The sequence below is a fragment of the Eleutherodactylus coqui genome, chromosome 2, assembly GCF_035609145.1.
Source record: "Eleutherodactylus coqui strain aEleCoq1 chromosome 2, aEleCoq1.hap1, whole genome shotgun sequence".
Classification (NCBI taxonomy): Eukaryota; Metazoa; Chordata; class Amphibia; order Anura; family Eleutherodactylidae; genus Eleutherodactylus; species Eleutherodactylus coqui.
The window spans coordinates 54,023,097-54,028,291 of record NC_089838.1 but is presented as its reverse complement, the minus strand read 5'-3'; positions in this window follow the sequence as shown (position 1 = coordinate 54,028,291).

Below are 5,195 nucleotides of genomic sequence, written 5' to 3'. Positions count from 1 at the left end.
ATGCAATTACATACCTAAGGCCCCCGGATTTACCCTTGGACCTCACCTCGGCTTCTGCGCACGCGCCCGTCGTCAACGTTGGCCGATGCAAGAGCCGCAGATTGCCTGAGTAATTTAAGATATCCCTGCTCCTGGCTACCAAACATAGCCGAGAGCCTGGAGATTTCATGGTGGGCCGCAGTACGTGGTCCCCAGTCACGTGATTGCCATTAGCCAATGGATAACGGCGATCATGTAAAAGTAAAAGAGTTACAGCTTCACCTCCTGTCACGAATCCAATCCGTAAGGGAAGGTGAAAATATTTCCCTAAGGCCTCCGGCGATGTCCCCCGACGGGATCCTTATCCTCGGTTGGATAACGGCGATCATGTAAAAGTTAAGAAAAAGTTGAAGTTTAATCTCCCCTCTTTGATCGGTGAGAGGAGATGAAACTTCTTACCGGAGGCCTCCGTATTTGAACCTCGATGTGATCCTGCTCAGTGGGCCTTCTCCGGCTTCTGCGCATGAACCTGCCTTAAAATGCCAGACACATGCGCAGCAGCTGGGGAGCCCGGGAAATTTTAAATCTCTGTGCTCCCGGCTACCAAAGGTCACCGAGAGCCTGGAGCAGTGATCGGTGGTCTCGTTGAGCTGTCCCTGGTCACGTGATAAAAAGGTAGCGATCTACCAAAGGCCGGTCTCACACGACTGGATATGTTATACAGCCAGCCGCAGCGAAGGGAAGATCCGGAGCAGGTGAGTAAATTCCGATTTTGGTCTCCCGCACGAAAATGGAGCATGGTCCAGATTTTTTCATGCTCCATTTAAAAAAAAAATCACTTTTATTGACCATCCGCGGGTGATCAATGCATCCCTATGGGATGTGGATCCGCGGGCAGGAGAAGAGTTAAAATCCGCCTTAGGCCTTATCTGCGGATGTCATTTTTCCCTGCAGGCGCGGGTCCCGTGTGCAGGAAAAAATCCGGACATGCTCCATTCAGGCGCGGGTCTCCCGCGGGGACAGCTCCCGCAGGCTTCTATTGAGGCCTATGGAGGCCGTCCGGATCCGCAGGAGACCCGCGCCTGAATTAAACTCACCTGCTCCGGGCAATGCAGGTCTTCCTTCCTTCGCGGCCGGAAAATTCTTTCTTCGGCCCGGCGGATGTGACCGGCGCATGCGAACGGCACGGAGCCGACATGCCAAGCACATCCGCTGGGCTGAAGAAAGAAGTTCCGTTCGTGATGGAAGGAAGACACGCACGGACCGCTGCAGGTGAGTTTATTCTTATTTTTTAGCATCATGTCCGCGGGGCAGGCGGGACCCGCTACGGATTCTCCATGGAGAATCCGTAGCGGGCCTGATTTTCCCCGTGGACCTGGGGCCTTAGGCCTCATGTCCACGGGGAAAATCATGCCCGCCACAGATTCTTCATGCAGAATCCCGCAGCGGCTCCCTCCGTTCCCGCGGTCATGACGCTGCGCATCTCTCCTCCGTCGTGGCCGGATTTTCTTTCTTCGGCCTGGCGGATGTGCTCGGAATTCAGCTGCGGATGTGCCGCAGTTCCGTACGGCTTCCATAGGCTTCAATAGAAGCCTGCCGGAGCCTCGCACTAAAATGGAGCATGCAGCGGGTGTTTTCCCGCAGACGCAATCCGCGCCTCAGGGGAAAATGACATCCACAGGTATTTGATTGCCCCATTGTGCATACGGACACAAGATTAGGGCCACAATGGGTATATATCTGAACAAAGGACATACGGGGGGTCTCCATTTTGAGGTGTCAATCTTCATCTTCATGTGCACTATAGAAAAAAATCCCATCATTAAAATTAAAATGACATATTTGCAAAAATATGAAATTTAATTTCTTCCCCTCCAAATTGCATTAATTCTTGAAAAAAACTGTGGGGTAAAAATCCTCCTGACCCCCTCAGTGTATACATTAAGGGTGCCTGCACACGAGCAGAATTTCAAGCGCGTGATTTTAGGCACATAATCTGCCCCAGACCGCAGCCAATATACTCCTATGAGGATCCGCAGTTGTCCCCAGACGGACGGATGTGTATCGCGTTTTTTCACGCGCGTGAAAAAATCTGCGACCTGTTCTAATTTTGGTCGGATCATGCGCGTGAAGCCTCCAATACAAGTGAATGGGTGCGTTTTTTCACGCAGTACATCCGCAGTGCAGCTGCGGATGGAGTCACTGGTTGCTATGACTACAGGAAGTAGGCATGATAGGAGGCGTCCCAACACACAGCACAGAGCTTCACAGGCACATTTCAACTGCAGATCTGTCCTTTTAGTCCCCTCATCTACCAGAGAGCAGCCAGCAGACACCAGCCTGCCACAAGCCATAATGATCGACATGGGGAAACTTGTGGCAATCATGCAAGACTTCCCCAGTAACTCCCCAGAATACCTCGACAAGAACAGAAAGGAACAATCCTGGCGTCTACTGTCCGCACAGGTTTATGGGGATGCGTGGACGAACGCAGTAGAAGCAGAACAGAAGAACTTGCGTGAGTATTATTCGCTATTGCGTCAAATGTACTTTTTTTTTCATTTTAACCCCTTAGTGGCCAAGCAGTTTTACTTTTGTTTTTATTGTGCTTTTTTCTATCCCCGCTTTTAACCCCTTAGTGACGGAGCTTTTTTGCTTTTTTCCTTTTTTTCCCCCTACTCCCTAAAAAATCGTAGTTCCTTTATTTATCCATCGACGTCGCTGTATAAGGGCTTGTTATTTTTTTGCGGGACGAGTTGTATTTTGCAATGGCACTATTTATTGTACCATATAATTTACTGAAAAACCTTTAAAAATTGTAATCGGAGAGAAAAAAAAAGACTTTCCACCATCTTTCAGTGCGTCCTGTTTCTGCAGCGCGCAAAGTGCAACAAAAACGACCCAATATTTTTATTCTATGGGTCAGTACGATTACTACGTTACCACACTTATATAGTATTTTTATAGTACGTCCGAAAAAAGTTACATGGATCAACCATGCCCACAAAGACATCTGCTCACCGGGTGAAAGCATGTTGCCAGAATAATTTAACGGTGCTCGCACAAGCAAGAGGGACAAAACGGAGTCTGGGTGTTGGTTTTAAGCTGTTTTCCAGGGAATGGGCAGTTCTCTAGGGGTTGGGTTTACAATAAGGGTGCCTTCCGGATTTTTCTGCGCGTTTTTTTCCGCAACACATCCGCGTATATCCGCGCGTGATTTTTCACGCATCCGCACCTATCCGCAAGCACATTTAGGTACCATACGCGCGTGAAAATCCGCTAGTGGAATCCGGAACGCTCGTGTGCAGGCGGCCTAAGGGGTGTAGTTTATAAAATGGGGTCATTTGTGGGGGGATCTATTATTTGGACACCCATGAGACTTTGCAATCTTGGCTTGGTGCAGGAAAAGAAAGTGTTCCTCAAAATGTTAAAAATCAATGTTAAATTTGTACGTCTCCTAAATGGTTAAAAAAAAACCTGACGTTTTTCTATTGTACGTCCAGAATAAAGTAAACAGATGGAAATATATATCTTATCAAAGATTTGTACAGTATGTTTGCACATGTTTGAGATATTGTGGCTGAAAATAAATTAAATTTTTTAACATTTTTTCTCAATTTTGACGCTTTTAATAAATATACACTAATTTTATCAGACTATTTTCACCACCTACAGTAAATCAAGTACAACATGTGGCAAAAAAACAATATCACTTGGATATGCAGAGCCTTTAGGCCTCATGTCCATGGGGAAAAGAAGAATTAAAATCCGCAGCGGATCACCCGCACGCGGATCCGCACCCCATAGGGATGCATTGACCACCCGAGGGTAGATAAATACCTGCGGATGGTCAATAAAAGTGAATTAAGAAAAATGTGGACATGCTCCATTTAGGTGCGGGTCTCCCGCGGGAACGGCTCCCGCAGGCTTCTATTGAAGCCTATAGAAGCCGTCCGGATCCGCGGGAGACCTAAAATAAGAAAAACTTACCCGTAGCGGACCGGGCAGATCTTCTCTTCTTTGCGGCCAGATCTTCTTTCTTCGGCCCGGCGGATGTGCCCGGCGCACGCGCGCGGCACGCCTATAGCAGTTTGTCTCCTCACCAACCATATGTATCAGTGTTATGGTGGATGGTCTATATTGCATCTATTACTCCTAGTTCTAGCTGGTTGTCATCCCTTTGATGACTGTCAGGATCCAGCAGCCCCCCACCCATCCTTCCCCTCTGAAGGTAATATGGAGCTCACTAGCTCCACAAGACTAGATTGGAGCGGCTCCTCTCTTCAGTAGCTCCACTCTAGCGACTTCACTGATCTGCTGGCTAGAATGTATTGGCTGGTGGTAGGATCTCCCAGCAGCCACTACACACCAGACGCACCATCCAATCAGTGAGCGCGGGGCTAGTGGGCGGCAGCGCTGGGGAGGACGCAGCAGTTCTGAACTTCATGTCTTTTGGGGTGGGTGCGGTGGCCGGGCTTCAGTTCCTGCAGGCAGAGCTGCACATCCAGCAGGTGAGGCCATCATATCTCTAGTGGGCAATAGTGTTTAAAGCTGCTTTAACCAGGGCATTGTGGGTACTGGGCGGGGCCATAGTCTCCGCTGGGGCATTGTGGGTAATGGGGGGGGCTCTCTAGTCTTCGCTGGGACTAGTGGGGTCATAAATGGAGAGGTTTATGCGCACAACAGAAGCAGCTGCACAGCGCAGGCCGAGTCTTCATGCATGGCTGCTGCCGCACAGGAGGCTGGAGGGGCGGGTGAATAACAGCACCTAGCGGACATGGCGCGGCCCCAACTGCACCGCTCTGCGCCATCTGCGTGCAGCGCTGGGACTTCTTACAGATGCGACACCATTGTACCCTTTACATTCCACGGTCAGCATAGATTGCTGTCAGTCCCAACCAGCTCCCTCTGTAAACCCTTTACATGCCACGGTCAGCATAGATTGCTGTCAGCTCCAGCCAGCTCCCACTGTGAACCCTTTACATTCCACGGTCAGCATAGATTACTGTCAGCCCAAGCCAGCTCCCACTGTGCTCCCTTTATATGCCGCGGTCAGCATAGATTACTGTCAGTCCCAGCCAGCTCCCTCTTCGAACCCTTTACATGCCGCGGTCAGCATAGATTGCTGTCAGCCCCAGCCAGCTCCCTCTGTGAACCCTTTACATGTCGCGATCAGCGTAGATTGCTGTCAGGTCCCAGCCAGCTCCCTCTGTGCT